The sequence below is a fragment of the Simochromis diagramma genome, unplaced genomic scaffold, assembly GCF_900408965.1.
Source record: "Simochromis diagramma unplaced genomic scaffold, fSimDia1.1 OVJJ01000433.1, whole genome shotgun sequence".
NCBI lineage: Eukaryota > Metazoa > Chordata > Actinopteri > Cichliformes > Cichlidae > Simochromis > Simochromis diagramma.
In genome coordinates, this window is record NW_024387031.1 from 4,575,876 (window position 1) to 4,601,137 (window position 25,262).

Here is a 25,262-nt window from a genome sequence, read left to right on the forward strand (position 1 = left end):
ACACATTTATACTATCCATTTGATTTTCTCTTATCGTGCTCATTCAAACAAATATATGTGGATGTAAGATAAAAGTTATTTTTCAAAGTCCAGTCACACAACAAGGACAGGTCCTTGAGTCTGTGGCTCTTCCAAATGAAGACGTTTCTTAATCCCACCTGCAGAGCTCTGATGGCTCTGTTGTTTTCCTGTAAGTGAACACAAAACTGAATCTGAATCCCTGCAAGATGTGATGTGGGCAGTGATTCAGAGAATGAATGAAATGAAAATGAATTAGAAGGAAGAAAGACTAATAATTTCATTTGTAGAGCACTTTGACAGTGATAGAGAAAAGTAGACAGGAAGCTGGAGAAGGAGGGGGAGAACGATATGGAGCAAATGCCCTGCGGAGGACTCAAACACAAGCAGCTGCAGGAAGAAGTTCAGCTTTCAGGCCATGGGGTGCATGCTCTGCCAAGTCAGTTACAGGTGTAGCACTGTGCATTAAAACTATCTTCACATCAACTAAGAAAAGTGATTGTAACTGACTGCTCCATGCCCATCACTAACCCTTTTAAAAGGAGAAATTGTTGTCTTTTGAATCAAATGAATGAATCAAATCTTCTGGTCAGAATTTCCAAATAAAATTAGAGTGAAAAACCGGATCCGAAGAGTTTAGATGGTTATGCTTAGAGCTTCAGGTTACAGTGACAGGATTTGCATCAAGCAAAAAATACATGATTAATCATGCGCTCTTGAGTTGAACTAAATCTTTTGGGAGAATTGTGATTGCGATTGTGGACTGTGATTAATATGTGCCCTTTTGCCTTGACCACGCACTCCCAGCTAAAACAGTTAGAAGCAGGACAGCATATAACTCAAAGGTCTTTGTAAGTGTGCAGTAACATGCACATGAGTCTATATTAAGGTTCTTATCATCTGCAGCCAGTGGTGTCCCGATTTATTACTTTCTCAGCCACTCTAGGCCTGTGATGGACCCAACCTGTCCAAAGTGTACCCTGATAGCTGGGCAAATTCGAGCATCCCCCCCCAACCCTGATTGCAACCTGCAACATATGTTCTCCAAGGTGAGGTGTATTGCTTCTAGGCAAATTTTAAACCAAACTCTGAACATAACCTGCTAAAGATCCAATTATGTGAGAGCTGCTTGGCATAAGTTACCAGAGTAAATTTAAAAGAGAGCCACCTTTGTAACATTAAAAACTCTGTAGGGTGGACATGTCTTGCTAACCGATTAGTCTTCTCTTGTAGGAAGCTTCTCTGGATAGTCCAGAAACCTGAGCCCGGATATTAATCTTGATGTAAACAGTGCCAGACAGCATCATGTAAAACATTTAAGCCCTGTGGTTTGGAGAAACATTTAAACTCACACAGTCTAGTCCATATAATTCTTTGCTCTTTTACATTTATCAACCGAGTATTTAATGCACATCTGCTGATTAATCTGCCAGTTTCTCACAGTTTTCCTGACCTAAAGCTAAAGTTTAAACCTACACAATTGTTTTCTCCCCAGTCAGATATAGGACAGCTGGAGAGGAATCTTCCCTGCTGGCAGATTTACATATCAGTTATATTCTTCCAAATAAACACCAACCTTTGTTATCCTCACCACTGTGAAAGTGCTACTGCTGTGTGGCAGTAATTGTGAGGCCGTACAGTAAATTATAGTTATATGCTTCTCTTCTTCACTGGAGATTTTCAAAACAATAAGTACTGCATCACAAACAGTGATGCACAGTGTGCAGTAGATGTCTTTTTTCTTTTTTTTACTGTCATGCTGTTTCAGATTCAGCCTTAACACCTAGCATGGCGGTATCTCATACATGCTATATGTTAGGCAATGCAAAAATTATTTCTTTGTTTTTGACATGTTCGCTTCAAAGATGGAGACCTGCTGCCTTCAAACTTGACTTCAAACTGCCTTCAAACTTGCAAGTCTGTTTGCGTCTACATCAGATGTGTGGTGCCAGGGGCGGTGCTGCCACCGGCCGACTGCACAGGATCCACACATCAGATACGATTCTCTCAAACACATATTGGACCAGATCTAAATGAAGAAAATTTCTCATTTATAGCGTAGTGTGCAGGTGTTACGCATGTTTGATAAAATCGTGGTAGTTTCGATAAATGAGAGAAGGCTGAAGAATAATCAATATGTTAATGACATAAAGATGAATCCTGCTGGAAGTACGTTGGGTCCTGAGAACTGAGGCTCAGGTGGAGCGCAGGATTTACGCAGAGAGTTGCTTTACTATAAACTGTTCCTCCATATACATCTGAAACCTATGTGTAATAGCTGACATTTACACCGTGTAGAAGAACACAACACATTATACTGTCATATCACAAACCATCCATGCGTTAATAAAGTCAAGTCAAGTCAAGTCAAGTTTATTTATAAAGCACATTTAAAAACAACTAAGGCTGACCAAAGTGCTGTACAATAAAATACAAATATAAAATACAATAAAACCCAAGTACATAAAACACCTCACTGATAAAACAATAAGTTAAAACAGTAAGTTAAACCTTGCTAAAAGCCAATGAGAAGAGGTGAGTTTTAAGAGCAGTTTTAAAAGTTCCTAGGCGTAATAAAGATGCGTAAATGTGCGCATCTCTGAGTTTTTCTGCTTTGAAACTGAATTTGTGTTATTCACTGTGATTGCTGTCTCAGTTCGAGTTAGAAAGCCTTGCTATGAGGATGTCTCATAGGAAATGTTGCACACACAGCTGATGGTGCACCTGCTGTGATGGGCCGATAGAGAGGAGCAGCCACACTCATGGATGAAAAGATCATCCCTAACATGACCAAAGATTCACAGAACTTGTAGTTCTGGATTGCAGTCCATGAGGCTGTAAAACAATTTTCAGAGCTGAATCATTTTCACATAGAAAGTCTGATGAAATGGAAACAAAGGGGACAGCATGCCTCCGTCCCTGCATGGATCATTGCTCATCATTGCTGTAAATACTAGCAGTCGGCCCCAGACAGGAAAAAACAATTCAGCACTACTGTGTTTTCTTGGTCATATGGAGGTCGCTGTCCTATTTTTACACTACTGTGACTGAGGACTTATGTATGTTTCACCAGTGTTATTTATTACATAGGAGCTATACATTTAATTCAACTAGAATATAAGGCACAGCAGGCAATGTTCTAAAGCAGGGGTCTCGAACTCCAGACCTCGAGGACCGGATTCCTGCAGGTTTTAGATCTGTCCTTGATCCAACACAGCTGATTTAAATGACTAAATTACCTCCTCAACATGTCTTGAAGTTCTCAAAAGGCCTGGTAATGAACTACTCATTTGATTCAGGTGTGTTGACCCTTGGTGAGATCTAAAACGTGCACGTTACCCGCCCTCGAGGTCTGGAGTTCGAGACCCCTGTTCTAAAGAAACACCAAGGACTAGCAAAGGCCTACTGCCACAAAGAGATCCAATGTAGACACAAGAGGCCATTTTCCAAATTTGCAGGTTTGAGATGAGCCCTGAAAATATGTTACAACACATGAAAAGGTTCATTGATGCAGGTTATCTCACAAACAAGACGAAACATAAGAAATTAACCAAGGAACAGCAACACTGAACAACAACAGACCCATATCTTCTGTCCTACTGGACGTGGTAGATGTCAAAAGCTGTTGTTGGATTCAGCCTTGTTTTAAAATGAGTGTGCAGGAAACACTAACGAGTCAGGAGTACTTATATTGCACTTGCTAGCTACAGATAAAATCTGCTGCATGTTGATAGTCATCATTTCAGCCAGCAAAACCATCATCAATCAGATAACAATGGGATGTTTCTGTGAAAGGCTGTTAGTGATAGTTCTTAGAAATGTAGCAGTACATGTTCTCAGATGTTAAGCAGTGTGATATAAATTTTATGTACACAATGAAATGCTTATGAACAACAGCAAGCATGCAAATGCAGCTAGAACTTCATTATTTAACTTCTCTAAAACCTAATTGGCTCTTCAAAGGAAACTCTGCTTGCAGCAAACATTAAATATCAAACAGACAGCGTGTACATGTATACATGTATATGTACACAACCATACACGACCTAGAAAATACAAGACCAAAAGTGAGCCACCTTTTTGTTGCTTTTTTTCACGAAGCTTTCTTGAATGTTACGTTGAAGGCAGCTGGATGTCTTATGTTCATGAAGATGTTTCACCTCTCATGTGAGGGGCTTTGAAGAATGGTCGCCCCAACCCTGATGCCTTCAACTTAAGCACTTAAGACTACCGTGGCCTGGATGACTGAGAACTTGCAAAGATAAGCAGATTTTCTGCTTGCACAGGGTTAAAACTAAAATGAATTGTTCAAAAGGTGACTTTGAAGGGCCATGACGAATCTTTTATTCAGCACAGCAAAGTAAGTTTTTTTTTAAGAAAAGATACATAGGTGACTAACCACTTGCACTTCCCTGGTTTACAAAATGAATGCAGCATCCGTCTCCTCAGAACATTCTGTCCAAGATCCAAATCAAGCAATTCTTTCTGTTCTGGTTGTTTCTCTGATGTCAAAAGGAGCCGTTTGACCTCACAACGTGACCCGAACCTCTGTCTGCCCCACAGTTGGGTTCATCATCATGAAATTGCGCCTTCCATCCCACCTCACATCATGGCGGCTCGACCCCGAGATGAAGCAGAGCAGCCATGAAAGAGGGGACGTACAAGGGCCTTAATTCATATTCATCTGCCAAGTCACCGCTCTGTGCTGCTGCCGAAAGGGGATCAGAGTCCACTGGCTGATCCAGCCAATTAGGGAAGCCAGTGTGAACAGAGGGCAGCGGGAAAGGAGGTCTGGATGGGGTTCATATGGGCCTGTTGTCACAGCAACACAAGCTTTGATGTTCCTGTTTTATTGTGAGGGAGGGAAGGAGATGAGAGCAGACAAAGAGTAGAGGGAGGTCACCGCAAAGAAAAGCGATGAAGGTAATGGGACAAGATCTGTGACAAACATAAGAGAGGGCTTTTCTGTCAGGTCTGCCCCCTTCGCCATCCAGGAAGTCAACAGCTCGGTGACGTCTGGGCCCCATTTGGCCCCGAGCCTTTATTTTGCAGGATTTTGCTCAGATCATGGGGTTTCAAGAAGGAGAGACATCAGGACTGAACAAAACTGATGGCTAATCTATGCTGACCCCCCTGTTAATCCACTTATTTGGAAGGTATTAACATAAGGATCCTTCCAAAGTTAATAAGGTTTTCTCCCATCCTACCTACAACACAGCAGGAGGAGGAGGAGCCGGACGCAAAGCGCCGACCTCCCCTCAGTGTCAACATCAACAAATATTTATTTAGTTTATTTTTATTTTTTTATCAGTAACACTGTCAGACCCACTGTTGTCTCCAGCTTTACTTTGTTTGACCATAACCTGCTACCCACATGACTTTATCAAACCTTGTACGTCTTACAGAGTACTAAACATATATATTTTTACATATCTTTGAAATATAATATTTTACAGATACAAAATGATGCCCGCTTCCTTTCTCGCTCTGTTACTCTACAGCAGCTGCTGAAAGATTCTCTGCATCACTTCTCATCAAATCTAGAAAAGTTGCCGCCTAACAAAACTCGTAACGAGTTCCCGAACAGAAAGCGACCACAGAACATGAATAAGAATAAAACAGATGAGAACAGGAAACTCATAGCAGCCGACAATTTCAGCTTGATACATTATGCTGAAATATATGGATGGAAAAGTAGGCGAAATTGAAATGGGGAAAAATGCACAGCTGCTTTATTAGAATGTGACAAAACCAGCAGCCAAGCAAATGGAAGGAAAACTGCGTACGATATGAAAACGCACAATGGAGAGATGAAATATGTGGAGTGTGAAAACAGTAAAAACGTCTGATTTGTGCAGAATGTAAACGTTGCATCTTTGACGGGATGAGAAAAAACCCCTCTGTTTGATACAGACGAGGAAAAGGATGAAGAATTAAACTGAGACGGAGGGAGGAGGTCAGAGAGGAGGAGGAGGAAAAAGGTTTGAATGAGGGGAGAAGAGACAGCGGACGGAAGGATTAGACGGACGCTGGCAGGTAATCCTGGAGGAGGAGGTCGTTAGTCGGGATCGAGCTAATTAAAATGTGATTTGTGCTACAAGCAGCTTACGGCCTGCTGCACGAGAAGAAACATGGAAGGAAAATGAATAGGACGGGAAAAGAATAGACTCCTGACACTGGGAAGCCTAATGTCATTTTTAAATGACAGTATTGTCCTTTTTCTCCCTTCCTGTGTATCCACAGAGGGATGAGCATGGAACTGCTTTCGTTTCATAAAACAGATGCTCATCACTTTTATCAATCATAAAACCTCTCTGCTTATTGGCCACACTCTCTTTTTTGGCTCTCGGTTAATTTACTCATTTGGAAACTTGAATATTCTTTATAGAGAATTAAACAAAACAAAAAAAGAAGCATGCTTTGCCATGTCACAAATTGGAACTTTTCACATTTGCTTATCGGTTTACCAGTGAAAAAGTAATAAAACTAAAGTAGCAAAATATTCCGATAAATTAATAACAGGCCAATAAAGTCTCTACATCAACTCTAAAATTGCCTGTGAGAAAGATGTAGACTGCTTTTCTGCAGAGCCTGTCCAGGTAAACTTCACACCGTGTCCAGTTTGAGGCGAGATAGCCTCGAGCTCCCCAGAATCAAGTGCGATGGGAATATTACACAACAGATACATATCAAGAGGAAGCTTTACCACCGTCGCATATTCATTTTCATCAGCTGCTGTTTGATAGAATCCTCCTCCTCCTTCATTTTTCTTGCGCTCCATTTTTCTCCTCCTCCTGCTAAGTGAGGCAGTAGGATATTGGATTCAGAAATGTTTCTGTGTTGTATTGATTTCTGCTTTCAGTTCAGAGCTGCTCAGACGGCCTTGACGCCTGTCTATTTTTCCCTGTGTACATTCAGCTTCTTTTCTCCATCTTTTCTTTTAATGATTTACCAGTTTTGGATTTGCACTGTGAGGTCCACCGTTAACCAAGCTAATAGAGGCTGGGAGGTGAAAGGTGATGCGTCATGTTACATCATTTCCACAAAAATATCTGTATTTCAGACCCAACCAGCCGAATGTACTGTGTGTATCCAAAGGCTGTAAAATGCTACAATAAGTTGATCGCACGTGGCAGATTTGCTACGATGATTCTGATTTCCATAGAGCTGAAACAATCAGTGATAATAAAGAGTGAGCGATGAAGGATCTGGAGATTAAAACAGACCTTTTAGTGCAGGTTTAATTGCAAGCTAAGCTGACAGAACAAAAACATCGAGAAATCAGACTCAGTTTTTCGTTGCTCTGCTGACTGAAGTAGAACGATCCAGTTGTTTTCTCTGCTGTTTGGATTTGGCCGAATGAGCCTGTGAGATTTAGCTAAATAGATTTAAAAATATCCTTAATCACACTCTTGGCATGTGGGGACTGTCAGAAATAACATTAAAGCGAAGGGAAGTGTACTAAATGGAAGCTGCAATGCTGTGATTGTCCTTTAATGGACATTTGCTAAAGTGTGAAATGCTTTTGAATCGGTCCGTCATCATCACAGTCGTCCATAAATAAGCACAATGAGCGCCGCTGATGAGGCGTCCTGTTGAATTAGCCGCAGCAGGGAGCTCTGACAGACAGACACGCTGACTGATTCAGGTTCGCTCTGTGAGGCCGGTTGGCCGGCAGTTTACGGTGAATCCGCTTCCTGTGATCCGCTCGCCGTGATTGGATTAAGCCATCATCCGAGGCAGATGATCTGCCCATCCACCCACACAACAACAGGCAGATCCCTGCCACTTCCCCCTTTCCATAAGCAGATTTGACAGACAATAGTATTATGTCTCCACCACATGTCTTTCATTAATGCGGAATAGGGTGGGAGAGCAGGTAGACAGTAACCGGGACAGACCAGAGCAGCGCTGTGATCTCTGTCAAGGAGATCCAGACCCCAGAACATGAGTTTCTTCCATATTTCTCAGCCTTTTTTAAGGAAAACAAAACAAAAATATCATCGGTTAAATTTGTCCAGTATAATGATTATAGCTATTTTTTTCATGATGCTTTGTGCGGGCTACATGTACTATTTCATTTTCTTTATTCATTTTGTGCGTGCATAAAGTAGAGCAATAACCACTCTGACCAGCTTGGAGGTAGCCTGGCTTTGTTTGCACATGTATGTCTGACAGGATATGTGAAGTGATGAAACAGCCGTCCAGTGGTTTGTAGTGCAACATCGTCTCTGCTTTTTGTCTTTTATTTTCTGGTTCTGTTTCAGGCTATGTGCGGTGGATGTCAAACACACAATTGAGTTGTATGTTTTGCTTTGATGAATTAAAGTTACATTTTATTTCCTGGGTCACCCACAGACCCAGAGGATGGACTGTAAGCAGCTGTCAATTTGCATCATTTTTTCTCTTTTCTAAAGCTAACATTAGGAGCTGTTGTTGATACAGTTAATGCTTTACCAGTGATTACACTTCTATTAAATTTCACCTGCTGGTGCTGCATTGATTGTTTCGATCAATGACTGTTCTTATTCAGAGAGGGTAGATAGGCTGCAATAGGAAAAGACTCTAGAATGATGGTGGTGCCTCAGTCTGCTGTGCAGGCATAAAAATAGTGGGTGCTACCTCCAATAGATCCTGCATGCTCTGAGCATGCTCAGATCCTTCCATAAACCAAAGTTTAGCAAACAAGGAGAAAACTTTAGAACATAAAAAAGAACAAAAATCGATGATAACACTCAGCAGCTGCTGCAGTGCCTAGACCTGTAAAAGTGTTTGGACACCCAGCACATGTCGTCTGACCAACATGAGGACTCAAGCAGTGAGACTGCAGCCACAGCATGTTAACATTTTCAACACCTCAACAACCGAGCAGCGTTTGTTGATTCCGAGCGTGCTCGGTGAGCTTCCAGCCGAAGGCCGCCTCTTTCATGGCCTCGGCTGCAGAAAATCCCCAGATCCAGCAGAGAGCTTCAGGTAGGACAGCAGGTCCCAGTGGAGGAAGACAAAGGGGAAGGGCAAAGGCAGGAGAAAATGAGAAGCAGGACGAGAAGCCTGAGAATGAGATGTTTGAAAGGAAGAGGGTGTGAGGAGGAGGGGGGGGGGGGGGTGAGAAAGATAAGAAGACATATTGAAATGAAGAAAAGGCTTGAAAAGACTGGGATAATGATGATGGAGGAGCAGCACGAAATGGATGAAAAGCAAGAGAAGGCAGAGCAGGAAAGCAAGGAGACAGGAAGAGGAGAATCAAAGAGGTGAAATGAGATAAAAGTGGAAGAATGAAGGAAAGAAGCAGCAAGAGGAAGAAGAGATGGAAGACGAGTCATTGAGCCATACAGAAAGAGAAAAAGCTGGGTAATTATCATGATGAGGAACAGGAATAAGGGAAAATGAGGAAGAGATGGAGAGTGATTATATATGAGAGAGAGGTGGAAGGAATAAAGATGGATGTGATGGGAAAGGAGAAAGATAGGTGTCAAAAGAGTGGGACGTAACAAACCAGGAAGAGAAGAGGGAGGAAAAGAAAAACAGGAGTGAAGTACAAAAGCAGCAGAACCTGGAAAACATGCTGTAAATTTGATTATTTGGAAAGGGAGGAGAAAATGGAAGAAAGAGTAGACTAGAAGGGGGCAAAGACTTGGAAGGAGAGGGAATCAAAAAGGGGGCCTCTCCAGGGTTTGAGTCCAGAGTTTGTTTCTCTTCTCGCAGCTCATCTGCCAGCAGGAGGCGCTGGTCTCACCCTGGAACAGACCATCTGTTAGAGATTTGGCTGCTGACCCTGAAATTGCCCCCCCCAACACACACTCACACTCATAAATTCACAACCAGGACCTCTGTTGGAGTTCATTTGCAGTGACAAGCATCTGAACATATGGGACCTGCATGTCTGTGGATCTTTTCTTATCTTCACCACTTAAGCACATCAGCCGATCTGACTCACCTGTTCATCGCTGCAGTCTCGTCCCACATCAGAATACTGTCTCCTCTCATGAAGCCTCGCTGTTCTTTAAGGTCGCTGTCTACGTTTTATGTTGGAGCTGTTCTTGGTTGTCACCTGTACGACGAGTGGCTTGCCTCTCCTCGTTCCTGTACTGTACACTCCTGGCACAAAGTTTTTTTTTCATGCACTTTGGATTCTTTTTTTTACATTTCTATAATATAGTGAATAACAGTCACAGTCAATAACAGATGTCATTTTCCGGGCAAATTACTGATTACTATAGTTTTACCGCTGCCAAAACATTTGTGCCCGTCTGTAGAGGTTGCAGGACGTATGGCACCTACTACAAGTGGAGAAAAATAAGATCTGCCACTGCTATAAAAATTAGACACAAACACACAAAAATCCAAACAACCTTTGTTTAGGATGCTATGAAAGTTGAAAAAAGGTGAATATCAGTGAACTCCAGCCTCCTGTCTGCTGACCGACTTCATGACTCTGTAGTTTCCTGACTTTCTTTTTCCCCCCCACCATAACTATTGCCACTAGTGGGCACTGTCACGTGAAAACATTTTGGTGAAACTGATCTCGTCTCAGGAGAGTGATTTTTAAAAAGTAATTTCGTCTGTTTTTGTCTGTTTGTGAGCAGGTTGCTCTAGTGTATCTTTAAACTGTGATATCGACTGCTGTAGTCTGTATATGTATATTCAACACGCCTGTCTGTGCACACACACACACGCACACAGTCTCTCTAATGTCAGCACTGGTTAGCTGCAGGAACATCCGTCATGCTGCTGGCAGGCTGCAGCATCACTAAGGACTGGAGGTCAAAGGTCAGAGGTCAGGGTGGGAGGCAAGGACAGAGCCCAGGGCCTTGCACACACAGTTGCATACATGCGCACACACACGTGCACACAAACACACACAACGCGTTTGTCCCTGATGTTGTGGTCACCTCCCCTGCAGCAGAACAGTGTTTTCTCCCCCAGAGGACGGCAAAGTCAAAACTCGACAACCTTCCCTCTCTTTTCCTTTATTTGCCTCCTCTGTCCTTTCCTTCTCTCCTTACCTTTCATCTTGTTCTTTATTTATTTTCCTCCTCATATTTCATTTCTTTTCCTATATTCGTCCCCTTCCCAAGCTTCTCTTCCTACCTCCCTTCTTCCATCTGCGTGCCTCCATCCACGTTTTTATTTGGTTCCTTCGTAGCCGAGGCTCGTTAAGGTCGTTAGCTGCCGCGTGTGGTCGAACCACACTGACATCCGCCTCTTTCACACCACCGCTGTCTCCAGAGAGAGTAGGGAGAGCCGGGCATTCCACCACAGCTGTCCTGCCAGATGTGCTTCAGCTCTTTCTGTCTGTAGTCAAAGATTGTTCTGTGTTCTGTAAACTTTGGTTTGCACTGACAGCTGTCGGTGTTTGCCTTGAAGGACACAGTTATATCTGTGTTAGGAAGAAGCACTGGAGGTGTGTTTGATTGTTAAGTTATTTGGAAAAAGAGACATAGAAACATCTATAATGTAGCATCACAGTGGCTGTAAATATATCATTTATGTTGCACTGGAAAAGTTCCGCAACCCTACAAACAAAAATCCAAACCATAGCTGATGTAAACGGGGCCAGTTTCCTGTTCATGGTTGTCCCGTCGAGCAGTGCTGTGGTTCTTCCAGAGCTGATGCTATTTTCAGCATCTGCAGGTCACGCTGGAGCTCCTCTTCGCTCCCTCGAAGGCGACCTTTCATTTTGAATTTCATTTTGGGCAAGAGTACCCAGTTGAAAATGTGGTGAGTGAGTTGTGTTTCAAACTGGTGGTTTCAGTGGGCTGTGGACTGATGACTACACACACGGGAAGATTGACTTTGTTTGGAACTATTTTCAGTGGTGGATTGATACAGTGGTCTAATGAGTTTTGCTGACAGTAATATGGATCATGGGATATGTAGTTGTAGATGCTTTTAGATCCCTCTTTGTACAGTTGACACTGAACAAAACCATAGCAGTGAGTTGTGTTGTTGTATTTGATATATATATGTGTGTTTATGTGGTGACATTCCTCAAGTAAGGAAGTCATGTCTCACTAAAGAAATGCACAAGGAAATACAGCTGTGTGTGTGTGTGTGTCTACAAATATAAACATCTAAAGATGTGTGTGTGCATGTACACGTTTGACGCAGTATGTGTGCCTCTGTTTGTGTGTGTGTGTGAGTTTGTGAATTGTTTCGTTCCGATATCTCACCTTTCTGACAGGAAGTCAATTTCCTATTTGCAGTTTGTTCTGGCAGCGATTGGTCCAGTCTGAGTTGATTTGTCTTCATCAGAACCAATCAGATCTCCGCAGTCAACAACTGATTGATCATGTGACCTCCGGGTTTGCATCGTGTCACAGACTGGTGCGGCTTTATTCCCCACCTGTACCTTCGCATCTGCATTTCGGATGACTTTAATGATGTGTGTGCGCGCATGTGTGCGATTACTCGTGCCTTCCTGCAGTGAAAATCTATCGAGAGAAGAAAGAAAAGAGCTTGTCTGTGGTAACTGCGACCTCTGCTATTCATCGCTGTCATTAGAGCATCTGAAGCCGCCATATTATTCTGTTTTCTGCTTCTCTCATTGTGTTTACTTGTGTGTGTGGATGAAGTGGTTCAACTGTCTCGCATTCAGCAGTGATACAGCAGCTATTTTCTCCTCTGTGCCTGACCTAATTGTGGGCTCATTCGACCAACTGCTGAGTTTGTTTGGACGCTTCTTTTGCGCTCAGAGCCCCTACTTAATGTCCATGCAGAGCTCATTAAAGCACAGAAAAAGCCTGCCATAAACACACACACACACACACACACACACACACACACACAGATAAGTGACTCCTGGTGGAGACAAGATGCACTGTGTATAAACAGTTTGTAAAAATCAGTCAATCAATAAATAATATTAATAATACTAATAATAAATAATGGATTTCTTTTTCAAGAGCTCTTTTTCTGGGGTGTTACTCCCTCCCTGTGTGATCTTTTCAAGGAAGTATTAAAACAAAAGTCATCTAGCTTTTCTTTTTATGTGCTTGTTTGCACACTACTTTGTAGTGACATTTGTGAGCCTACAATCATAATAGAACACATCTTTTTAGGATTTAAGCGAATGCACTGGCAGCCAGGTTGCTGTAGGTTTGACAAATTTGCATCCTGTAGAGAACTACCGGACAATAAGGTGACAGCGGTGGCAGTTTTAGGAATGACAAGACATAGTTCATGGATTCATCTACTGCACCGTGAAAACTGTGACGTTTGAAGTGCACCTGGAAGTTTTAGTGCAAGTTCATTGATATTCTGAAATAAACAACCCTGAAGGGGATTGTGTGCAAGTACACACAGTGAAATGTGTCCTGAGCTGCTCCTTGCCTGTGCAAAACATTATAAACAAAAAGTACATTTAAATTAAAACACTGAAAATGTACATTGTGCAAATGGAATGTTAAAGTGCTTTGTGCCATATTAGCACAGCAATGTATAGACAGAGCAATGCAAGGAGAATAAACAAAAGGGCCAAAGTAAAGTAAACAGAGTAACTGACCAGAGTAATGTAAAATGGGATGGATGGATTTAAACACTATCATTTGACATGGCTTAAATGATAAACATTGTTTGTGATTTGATGTTTAACACCTACAGTTTTGAATGTAATCATTTTTCACTTTCAATGCAGCTCAGTTTTATTTATACAGCGCCAAATCACAACAACGGTTGCCTCAAGGCACTTTATATTGTAAGGTAGACCCTACAATAATACATACAGAGAAAAACCCAACAATCATATGACCCCTTATGAGCAAGCACTTTGGCAACAATGGGAAGGAAAAACTCCCTTTTAACAGGAAGAAACCTTCAGCAGAAGTTTTTTTTTTCATAAGTCCAACAGACTTAAGAAAAAAAATTCCAGTTATTTCTGGAGCAAAGGGATGTGTGTGTTGGGTTTTTTTTTTTTTTTTTTCAAATGCACACGTTTGGCTTTTGGATCAAATCCAAATCAAGGCCTTATACCACACCTACATACTGCATAAGTTAAAAAATTAACCCTGCTTTCATCCACATGTACAAACAATGAACCCCAAGAATAAACTGAATTGTCTTCAGGTATTCTGTCCCTCACTGTTAAACTTTTGTATTTATGTCAAGCAGAGCTATAGCTCAGAGAAGCATCAAAGTCAAGCACAGGCGCATTCCTGGCAGATTAGCCCCTCCCAGTGCCACCCCATGTGAGTGTTTGGTACACTACTGTCTTAAACAGTGTTGGTCAAGTTACTTGAAAAAAGTAATCAGTAACTAATTACTGATTACTTCCCCAAAAAAGTAATCCTGTTACTTTACTGATTACTTATTTTCAAAAGCAATTAATTACTTAGTTACTTAGTTACTTTTTAAAAACACGATTTACAACCTGAAGAGGTGATAAAGCGATAAATCTCTCAGCCCAATTCTACTTTTTCTACATAATCCATCATACAAAATGTAATCAAATGGAAAAGTCTCTTTTTAAAACTTGTTTTGTTAGTTTTAATCTTTTAACTTTATGCATCAAGCAAAAATTTTATTATATGCAACATTCTCTGACTTTAAATGTTAAACTAATTTATTAAACCTATTTTCTGCACATTCCAGCACATAAAATATTTTTTTGTGTGTGTTTACACTCACTCTTTCAAATAGATGCAAGTAAAACACAGCAGAAAATAAATAAAGTCACAGACTAGCGGTCCTGTTGCTCTATTTTCACCTGTAAAGCAGGAGCAGGGTAGGCGGAGGTTTACCCTGGTGCAGGTGTGCCGCGGTCAGTTGAAGAATCCGCGAGTTTCTCTGTGAATTTCCCATTACGTCCTTGCGCACTCGGTGCTTGTTTGGAAGTTTAGGGGTTTTTTTCGCTGTAAAAAGAAGTTTTCTTCCCACGCACAACGGACGCTAATGTTTTTGTCACTTTTTATGGAATCAAACTCAAAGTAAGGTCAGTACTTCCACGCTTTAAACGCTGCACGCTCATACTCTCTCCCACAATCGATATGTGATCCATTGTTGATCTGCACACAGCTGTTGTCACGAACGTCGCACTTGCTTACGTCACTGTCGTGAGACATTCTCGCAAAAAAATCACGGTTTTAGTAACGCAGTAACGCAGCGTTCCTACGGGAAAGTAACGGTAATCTAATTACCGTTTTTGCAATAGTAATCCCTTACTTTACTCGTTACTTGAAAAAAGTAATCAGATTACAGTAACGCGCAACGCGTTACTGCCCATCTCTGGTCTTAAATGTCATTTTGTCCCTTAAATATCACAATATTATTCCTCAGACACATGTCATTAGTAAGTACTTACATTTAGATTGATATTCATGCACTATTCGAGAGTTTAGAATCAAAAAACTTAATGTAAAAATGCCATCACTGACTGCAAAACTGACTGCTTCTCTTAAGTAATTGATTAGCTGCTTATAGGAAAAATTGCCCCCCCCCCCAGCAATTTAGTATTTATAGTTGAAAGAAATCTGATACTACGGTAACTTTTTGAATCTTAAATTGTATATCTTTTGTATTCACTGTTTGTCGTATGTCGTATGCATCGTGGTTGATGCATACGACATGTGCATCAACCACCTTGACACTGACCCTGAATAAACGTAAAACCCTCACATTGGATGATAATGCATTGACTCTGAATCCTGAACAGAAATCCCATAATGCCATGAAGTCATTTCATACGAATATATTTTCTCAGCAGAATGTTCTGCAGTATTCTAGGGTAAATCCAGTAAATCCAGTCTTTCAGTGTGACCTCTATAAGAGATACAATCAATAAAGTTACCTTCTTTAACCTGTTGTCTGACATCATAACCAAATATTTCTGATGCTGCTTCACCTGCGTGAACTCAATTAATCAATAACATTGGAGCCATTATGCTCTGACTCAATCACTGTTTCACAGGATGCTCAAGTGTTCGATGTGAAGCATGAGTCATCACGCTAACCGCTAAGCGCACACACAGAGCAGGATTTCTTCTGGCCTCTACACGCTTTAGATAACACAGTCACTGAAGAGGAGGCGTTCACATTAAAAGGATTGGGCTGGTAGGGGTTGCCGTGGTGACCCCTGCTAAGGCAGCCCTCCAAAAGTTTTATCTTCCTTTTTTTTCACATAAAAAGATTTTTTCCGTTTCCCTTTTCTTTCTTTCAAAACTGGAGCGCGAGACGGTTGAACTCAAAAAGCTCGAGGAGATCAGACGGAGAAAGCAGCTGCCTAGACGGCGGCGGTCTGTGAGGGAATCGGGAAGTAAAAAAAAAAAAAAGAGTAAAGGGAGACGAACAAAGCAAGGTACGAGCTGTACCGCCGCCGCAGGGTCACAGTCGGTCCCGCCCCCAGACTGTGTTGTCTGTTAGTGAAAGGCGTCAGTGAGGTCGCAGCTCGGCTCATTGTCTGACTTCACTTTGCAGCTCAGCTTCAGTGCACATCCACACACAGTAAACGAAGAGCTGGCTTTGTATATTTGTGTGTGTTTCTGGGGAAGGAATAGAAGGGGGGAATCGGGGGAGGGTGAAGGTGTATTGTAATATTGTATTTGTGGTCACACATGAGAAGATGTAGTTCACTTCCTGTTTCTCGTTCTTGCTAATTTAACAAGAAGGCTGAGCATGAAAGAGAAGAGCTGTAGCAGTGTATTTATGACAGTGAGTACATGTACCGACTCTTTGGAACTTCGGACCAAGCATATGGCTGCACGTCTTCACATCTCACTGCATTTTCTGTCCTTCCAACATTTTGGGCACTTAAAAGTCTGAAACCAGGAAGGCATCTGATTGGCCAAAAATGATTCTGCAGCACAACAACAAGCACAAATGAACTTCCAGAGTGGAAAACATGGACAGAGCTTCTGAGACACAAGAAAAGATTTCCTGTCCTGCAGAAGTCTTTGGGAAACACTTTTCTGTTGAGTTTATGGACTAAGTCACTGTTTTGGTTCATAAAAAAATTAAGTCAGTTTGGCATGCTCATTGGCTAATGGTATAGGGTTAACAAATCATTATACAGACACAGGCTTCAAAATGGGACTGGAAACCATGGGTGATGCCGTGGTAGCTACATTCATCTTTTATGTCATCTATGAGTCACACAGAAACAGCTTCAGCCCACAGACCAAATATAAACACTAAATATAGCCACTGCGATGCCATTTAGTAGTGTCTGGAATGTGAACTTTGATCATATTCGAGGAGAAGATGGATTGGCAAACTGTCCTCTAGTGACCAATTCACTGCATTTACCAGCATTCCCACATTGGCTTTATATTCCTTTCACGAGTCCTAATTTACTACTCCAATTGTCTGGTCTGCAAACTAGTATTACATAAAGAAACAAGAGATGCAGAGATGGGAACTGATGTTCAATTTACTGAACTTAAGAGAAGTTCAATGATGAATGAAAAGTTACCCATACTTTGCTGACTGAAACTTTTTGCACAATACTCTACTGGCAGCTCTCAAAAAGTTAGAAATGTCAAAAATATAGAAACACAAAGAACGTGGGATCTTCCTTTCATTCATTTTCTATGAGAAGTACTGAATCTCTGGAAAGGAGAAAAAATACCTCTCGCTGTGAGAGAGGAACATAAACCAATTGACAGTCGACATCTGATAACTAATCATCATCTCAATTTTTTTATGTGCATTAAAACTAATTTACTTGAAGAATATTTCTTAATATAACAGCTCATAATGAAAGAGAAATAACGAACATAGACAAGAGTACTGGGAGGCTAGAGGCAGGTGTCAAAAGCAAAAGAAAAAGGCTCCTAGTGAGAGGCTGGACACTTGCTGACACGATTGTTTAGACAGAGAAAAGGATGTGCAGCAAGTCAGGGTGATTAAGGATAGAGGTGGAAAGAGAGTGCGCTGAGAACATGTATTTTACACGTATTTTAAAGGGCTGATGAATGAAGAAAATGAGAGAGAGGATGTGTGAGGAATGGACAACAAGATTTCCAAGAGCAAGCCTGATGTGCAGAACTGTAGTAACCACAGAGGGTTAAAACATGACGCTATGCGAGTACATTACTAGTAACGTTTGATTGGTCTTGAATTTTCTCCGCCCCCCTTTTGGTCGTCAGGCTCTTTGATTCACTCTCTTATGGCTCCACCCACCCTGCAGGCATGCGCTATAATGACTTCAATACTTCTTATCATATGTTAAAACTCTACTAATAGGCTCAAGAAATGGCTTCTGCCTTTTCAGCGGGGCATCTGAAAGTGTCCCCTAAATCATGTCCAGCTTTGTCTCATCTCACTCTGACTGGCTGAGTGTCTGTCTGTCTGTCTGTCTGTCTGTCTGTCTGCCATCGAGTGTTTGAGGAAAAAAGAAGCTATAAGTCAAAGTGGGAGCAGAAGAGCTAAAAGTGATTTGACCAAAGGGAAAAAAAGGAATAGAGAAGAAAAAGTGGAGAAGCGAGAGAAAGCAGAACACTTAAGAGAGAAAATCGACTTTGAAAAATGAGAAAGAGGGAGCGACGGGTCAGAGCTGCACCAATAAAGCGAAAAGAAAGATAAAAGATTCAGCCTTGGCAGGAGAAACTGAGGCGTTTTCCTGAGAGCTCTTCAGCCCGGTGGACACATCCAGCTTCCCTCTCCGCTCTCCCACAGCCATTTAACTGATTTAATTCTCCAAAATGGAGTCTCTCTGTCAGTCTGAGCAGTTTTTTTCTCAGCTGTCACATTTGAGACGCTCTCCTCAGCCTGTTCCACAGTAAATCTGTTTAACAGCAGCACATAAAAAAACACATAAATTCAAAGGATGAGCTACGTAAAACAGCACAACAAGTATGCCAGAACCTAATAAAGACTGCAATACAGCTGACTACTGACAGCGTTATCCAATGCAATGCAATAAGCTAATGCTAACCGATGAGGTACTATGGGCAGACAGGCTGCAGACGACACCAAGAAAGGCTCAAGGCTGACAGACGGCGAATATCTGATGAGTCAGTCAGAGCTCAAGTTAAATTTAAAGTGACGCGGATAACTGGCCCAGTTCTGAAAAAAGTCCAAATAGGGGCATAACATGGAAATATTAGTGGGAATGTTAAAGGAATATGAAGATGAAAATCTGTTCCTGTGAGAATGTTGCTCTGCTGAAAAACATTCGATGGGATGGTGGTCTGCGCATGAACAGGTCGCTGTGTCGCGTCATGCACCGCAACCTTGCAGGTTAATTCTCCATTTGGAGACACGTCTGTTCAAAGTAAACATTTATTTGTCTTAAAAAGTGAAATCTGTCAGGTTTGGGACTTTGTGTTCAGGCATTGTGTTTCCCACTAAGCGGGTAAAAGTTTACTTGTCTGCATCATTACGTTTTAAGGTTTGTTTGAACCTTTGCATGTTTGTGGCGATTTAGCTGGTCTCCTCTTCTTTACTTTCTATATTTTGGAAATTAAACCTCTGGCGGTTTAAGTCTCTGCATGTTGCTGGCAGCAGTTCTTGCAAATTGAACCATTTAGTGAACTACCAGTCGGACCGCAGGAGTGCGGCACGTCGAGTGCAGGACAAAAGGACAGTTTAAAAAGGACAGGCCACTCAAACAGTCAGCAGACCCCACATGTGCAGTGTGTTTATTCTTTTGTGGACAGTGTGAAAAGGAAGCCTGGAGCTGTGAATAGAGCACACTGCTGGATAGCGACCATTGCATTATCACAGGCCTGACAGACAGAGAGGGGTGTCGCGCCACACTGCCACTTTACTTACCACTGAAATTTCTCCTTTATGCTTCTATACGGTGCTTTTCATGCAGGTACGTGTCTTTCCGCCTTTTTATATTCTCCATTGTGTGCTCCTGCTGCTGCTGCTGCTGGAGACTCACCGGCTGGAGAATGTGCAGGCTAATGCAGAGAGCTCCTCTGCCTGTGTTGAGGCTGTGTTAAAAGGGGTCTTTATGTCAGTTCCCTCACCATCTGAAGTCCTGAGAGAGCCTCGGGGACGCCAGAAAACAGACTGCGAAAACACTCGGTAATTCATATTCAGCGGCTCGGTTTTGTGGGTAAATTTGCCTTTGATGTGATTCCCATTGTTAACCTGTTCATATAATAGGATCATGCTCAGAATTTTTCCAGGAAGAAATGATGATGATGACATCAAATAGTGCTTCAGTATGCCTAGCCTTGTGACCAATGAGCTCTTTTGTATCATTATTATATAATGTGTCCATATTATATAATGTGCGCTAAATAATACACGGCATATTTCACAGGTTGAAGTTTGAAGAAGGTTCAACTTCTTCAGTCACGATTAAACACCAAAAATATGGTTTGATAACTTGGCCGTACTCTTGTAGATTTCTTAAAGGTATTTAGAATCTCACTTGCAGATAAAACATAGATTTCACATCACTTCATTTCCTGTTTTTATTAAAGTATGCGTTAGGTCCCCCTCTTATGTCCAGACTGGGTATATACATCCATCCGTTCCCCCCGATGCCTCCACACTCATCACTGAGAGTGTGAATCAGCTGATTGAATCTAACGGCCGGTGGCATATTGCCCAAGGGTTGCAGGGTTTTTTTTCTCTCCATCAAAACTCTTTGTTTTTTAAATTATTTTCTTAAAAGTGCGTCTGTATTTGACAGTCTATTCTGACACCTTGAATTTTGCTGGTCACCTTTTTATCTCAACAGATGTGAGTGTCTTTGTTGGAATGTCTTTTATTTGATTCCTCACATTTCTTTATGAGTGATTTTTTTTTTTTTTTTTTTTTACTTTGCAGCGATGTTTAAATACCAACACTCTTCTGCAATCAAAATGGACATGATTCTGTAGTGGTAATCATTGCACCGGCTTTTGAAAAGCATAGTCTGCATCCACATATGCATGATAAAATAAAAATATGCAAAAATTTAAAGAAGATCTGGTCTCAGTCTGACTGAAGCAGTGCTGAAAACTGTGGTCCGTGTTCTCTGGGAAAAACAGAAAAGGCCAGCACCCAGCATGTATACTGGTGTGACTGGGTGATTTGTGGAGGCATTGTTAATGCTGACTGATATAAACTGGCTTTGGAGCAACATCCAGATGACGATGATGTTTTCTTCAGGAAAGCTTTGCTTATTAAGCTCTATGATCCTAAAACATGTTTGATTTTTTTTAAACATCATGCCTTTGTAGTACTACCTCAGCTACTAAACTACTACCTGCAGTCCAGACCTGTCAATACTGATAACATTTGCTGTATTATTAAAATAAAAATACTACAAAGAAGACCCCAAACTGCTCAGCAGCTGAACTCCTGCACCAGCCAGCAGCTGTTAACAGAGATGCTGGCAGATTACCCAGCTTATTGATGTTGCTCGTATAATAACCGTGGGGTTTAAATGACATGCAAATCATTGTTTTCTGTTTTATTTACAGTAATAAAGTCATTAAGTTCTAGTTTTAGCCAAGGGTGATGTTTGTGTGTTATAAGCTAGAGCTAGCAGGGATTAGCTTAGTTTAGCATAAAGACTGAAAACATCTGGAAGCAGAAAATTCTCCACATTTGCTATTTTCGACACTTTTTCATATGCAAATAAAAAAACTGAGTGGGATTAAACCTCTGAAGCCAAACTGGTTTTACATTTGGATTATTTCGTAGATTAATCAAACTGGATGTTGTTCATACATTTGCCACAGTTGTGGGATAGAAACGGCTCTGTGTGCAGCACTCGATGGAGTCATCCGCCGCTTGTTTTGGTCTTTCTGTTTTTGAAAGTGACCTCCTGCCTGCTCTCGCTGCACAGTGACCTCTGACCTCCTTTACAGAAACAGGAACCATGTCTTCATGTTGAAAAGAAAACAAAGAAAAGAGGAAACAAACACCTGTGCGCACTGACTGCATACAAAGTAGCTCTTGGTAAAAACATATAATTGTAAGTCGTCCTTGAAGGATAAACACATATTTATCATTTTCACAGCTTTTATTAGAGCAGGGTAGGACAGAATGCCGATATTGTTCCATATCTTTTTCCGAGTAAAGCAAACAAGAGGACTGCGGAGGTGTTTGCCGAGTGGCATGTGCTCGTTCTCAGAAATTCATTTCTCACAATTTGTTGGAAGGCCAGAAAACATATTTATAACATTTATAACTATGACACCTGGTCTTTGACTTTCAGCTTTCTGCTGTTGGATTTTTCCAAGTCATGGCAGGAATCTTTCTAATTTTATTTAGTGCTTCAATTGCCGGGCCTTTTTGTCCTTCTGGTTAACAACTCAAAGTTAAAGAACAAAAGCAAAAATCCACAGCTCTCCTCTCTGGAATATTTTCAATAGCCTTTAGTCGAGGTTTGAATGTTTGACTGTTTGAAGCTTTGTTCTCAGAGGAAGGCTGGTGTTGAAATGCTCGAGAGAGTTTTGTGTTTTTAACTTGCTCTTTGAACAGATGGATTGACTTAAGGCTTCATAACCTCTCTCTGTGAACAGAACCTTGGTGTTTGTTTGCTCAATGAAACTCAATTTATCCACAGTAAGCAGCAAGGGCAACTATCTTGACTTTATAAACTCATAAAGTGCTGCATGCTTAGTCTGCACCAAACTGGAGGACAGAAATTTCACTTTAACTTTGCAGTTCAACAGCCTGATTAGAGGCTGTGACACAGCCCCACGATCCGCGTCCCGCTGCGGTATTTATCCCTAATGGAACTGTGCGTTACTTTATTGTGAGCACGGTAAATCAACTTGGATGGATCTTCCATCAGACAAACCTCGTAAATCATAATGGTTTTGTGAAAATAGTCTACTTTGAAGAGCTTATTCAGTTCTACTGTTTTCTTCTGTTTGTACCTGAAATGTGTGAGTAGATGGAAAGAAACGTCCCATTTTATCTCATTGATAACTGTATCTTATGATAACTGCAATATAAGGATAAAAAACTGAGGCTAAAGTTCTGAGCTGGACTCTCTCAAAGTAAACGTGTCACTGCAGATGACTTTTCCTTTCTGTTAAAGGGAGTTCCTCCTCCTGACTGTGATGTATTCGTATTTTATTTTGAATTCATTTTAATTTGTTGTTTTCCCAGCTGAATTTCTAGTGGATACTCATTTTTTTTTAATCTAATTTCTGCTCTTCTATCATTTTTTTTTTTATGTTTAATGACATCTTACTCACTGGGTGATTTTTTTTTTTCCCTTTCCATAACCCCCTTGGTTCTCTGATTGGAGGGCCACTCCAAAAGTGTAAAGGAGACATATTAGGTCAGGGTGGCTGATGTGTATGTGGCGCATCCAGTTTTGTGGCTCCAGTACAGCCACAGTCTGATGACCATTGAGCACCTCCTCTGCTGTAGTTTGAGTTTAAGAGCCTTGCTAAAGGGCACTTTAAATGAAGTGAGGACAAGTGGCTTTCTGTTACTTTCCACGGGCAGATTTTTCAAACCACGCTGCTAAAGATCATCTGCACACATTGCATGTTGCATTATTATTGAGCAACGTGTAGTTTTGTACAAGCATCCAGTTTTGAAACTGTCCTTTTATAGCTTTGATAAAAAGATTTAAAAAAATGAAGGTTCAGTAATGAGCAGCTTCCTGTTAGCTTTTATCGCGTTTCACAACCTTCTTGTTCAGATGGTTGCAAAACAGAAGGCTACCTGTGAATTTAGAGTATTTTAAGGCCAATATGCAAAGATTGAGAATGAACATCCAAGCTTTTTTTATTAATATGTTTTAATCACTTGAACATTTTTAATTATGATTTTAAAATGTCCTTAAGGCTTTATTACTTGCAGAAGAGAAATATTTTGTGTGTTTTGTGGGTCATTTTAGACACTTTGCCACAAAATTCTACGGGTCATGATTCATACCTTTGCATAGACTGAAATTCACTTTGAACAGAACATAACAGGGAAATATAAAAAACAGTTGATCTGTTTTAGGCCATTTAGTAAATTCTAATAATATTTTTATTGACTGATTCTGAGCTCGGTGTACGATTATGAGCTCGGTGTACGATTATGAATTTTTCAGTCTAGGATTCCACGATTAAATTATAAAGAACAGAGTTACATGTTAAGCTAAAAGACCAACCTGCCTGATTTAGAGCTACACATTCCAAATTAAAGTCCTATTTATAGACTCATGCGGCTTAAAGGCCAATATCTTCTGCACCTTTCAGCACCTGTCAGGTCTTCAGGCTTCAGTCTCTATGCTCCAAACAACACTCGTAGCATTTCGCATTCTCCCGCATAAATGTTAACCCATGCTAAAATTACATACAGTATCTGCCTCGGAGCCTTGTGTAACCTAGCTTTGATTCAGCGCTGTTGTGACCCACTTCTAGATCAATGACATCTGGAGGAGGAAAAGGTGGCAGGGAGGAAGGGAGGGAAGGTTGCTGGGAAGTGCTGATGATGTCTAACAAATGCGCCCGGCGGGAGGTAACCTCTGGAGCAGGTAGCGTGGAGGAGGCGCTAAACGAGAACGATGTCCAACTGTGTCTTTCATTATGAACAGATGCTGCCATGATGGTAGGGAGGAGGATGAGGAGGCAGAATTCAAGAGGAGGAACAGGGAGACTTCCTCCTTAATTCAAGGAGGAGAATGTATTAATAAGAAGGAACGCAGAGGAAAGAGCAGGACGATCGAGGAAAAGAAAGGAGCGCGCGAGGTGAAGAAGAGCTAACAATCCAGAGGGGGAGCTCTAGGAAAAGACGAAAAATGTACAGAGCAAGAATAATAGAATAAAAAGAAAAAGAGAGAGATGAGGAAGACCTTACTTACAGACTGTAATCCCTGAAAAGTGCAGCAGCACCTCTGGTCATGGATACATGCTTAAATATCGCACTTCACTACTGTTAAAATCTAAAGTCAATGCCAGATCACAGCACACTGCAGCCAATTGCTGCAGCGTGTGTGTGTGCACGTGTGTGTGCAAGTGTGTGTGCACGTGTGGGTCTATACATTCCTCCAGGTTCATTGTACAACTTGATTCAGCCCGATTCATTACTTGAAGGTCACTAATGCCTTGACACATAAACACGCACCCACAGTGTATTGAATTAAATGTTCATAATACTGCGACTGTAGCAGACTATTGAGGCACATTCAGGTTGAAGAGAAGAGAAGAGATTTTTTTTTTGCGCGTTGACCTCCAGACGGCCGTCTGAGTTTATTCACCTCAAACAACAATGAACTTACTGCAGAGATGTTAGCTGTATCTAATTCTGTTTATGAGCCTTTACATTCACTTTTGATGGCATTAGAAATGCCTTAATATTGAGCCTGAATGGACCTTTGGTGATAGGTCACTCTCAAGCAGAGCAATCTC

At 41.3% G+C, this 25,262-nt stretch overlaps 1 protein-coding gene and 1 long non-coding RNA gene across 3 annotated transcripts in view; both read left to right on the plus strand.

Moving 5' to 3' along the window:
* LOC120740550 (protocadherin-1-like) overlaps positions 1-25,262 on the plus strand; it is a 236,799-nt gene that overhangs the window by 149,439 nt on the left and 62,098 nt on the right. The gene's annotated exons all lie outside the window — the stretch shown is intronic.
* LOC120740552 lies at positions 1,953-11,446 on the plus strand. Its single transcript, XR_005697403.1, has 3 exons — positions 1,953-1,963; positions 3,641-3,645; positions 9,942-11,446. It is a non-coding gene; the product is annotated as an uncharacterized LOC120740552 (long non-coding RNA).